Raw genomic sequence first — 912 nt, forward strand, 5'->3', positions numbered from 1 at the left:
CCTCACTGGCAGTCTTCAAGCAAAGGTTGGATACACACTTTTCTTGGATTCTTTAGGATGCTTTGGGCTGATCCTGTGTTGAGCAGGGGGGTTGACTAGATTACCTGTATGGCCCCTTCCAACTCTATGATTCTGTGATTCTGTGATTCCTTTCCCACCCTTTGATGTGGCTTGTAAAGGGCAAGGAGGAGGGGGGAGTAGAGGAATGGACCAATTGGCAACGCATTACATTGCCTTTGCTTTGCAAATTGATTGCATTGCAAATTGATCGCTTAGCAAAGGCAATGTGCTACAGCGGTCCGAATCTGGCCCAGCTTGCACAACCCTAGTCACAACCCATGAAATGCATCCAGAAAAGTGCATCCTAAAAGCCAACAAAGCAGAGACCCAGGCACTGGGTACATAGCTAAGTTGGTATTTTATGGAATGCACATTCAGGGATAAACATCAGCAGTAGGTACTTACAGAGCCAGGGATTATGGAAGACATTGTAGATTTGATAGAACTTTCCACCATCAATGATCATTCAGAAATTACATTCTGATATCCCTATGTTTCCCTAGCCATGTGGTTGGAGAGCTGGTAGGGAATTGGGACCCACCAGCATCAGAAGATCCAGGGTTGCCAAGTCCTACCCAGAAGTCTGCTACCACCAGTGCTCCAGGGGTGCCAGAATCCAAAATGCCATCTACTTCAGCTTGGAGGGCTCTCCGGAACAGTGACAGCAGTGGAGGTGAGATGGTTTGAAAGCACATTGGCGGAGAGTGTGGTTGGCAGCACACTGTCAAAATAGATAGGACACAGCTGTGGATCCTCCATCTGAGGAAGATTGGGGCCAGCTGGAAATACATGGGACTTAAAGAGAGATGGTGGCAAAGTTGCAATTAAAGGTTCCTTTTAGGTGTATTGTTT

Source organism: Paroedura picta, chromosome 11 (assembly GCF_049243985.1).
Source record: "Paroedura picta isolate Pp20150507F chromosome 11, Ppicta_v3.0, whole genome shotgun sequence".
In the NCBI taxonomy this organism is placed as follows: domain Eukaryota; kingdom Metazoa; phylum Chordata; class Lepidosauria; order Squamata; family Gekkonidae; genus Paroedura; species Paroedura picta.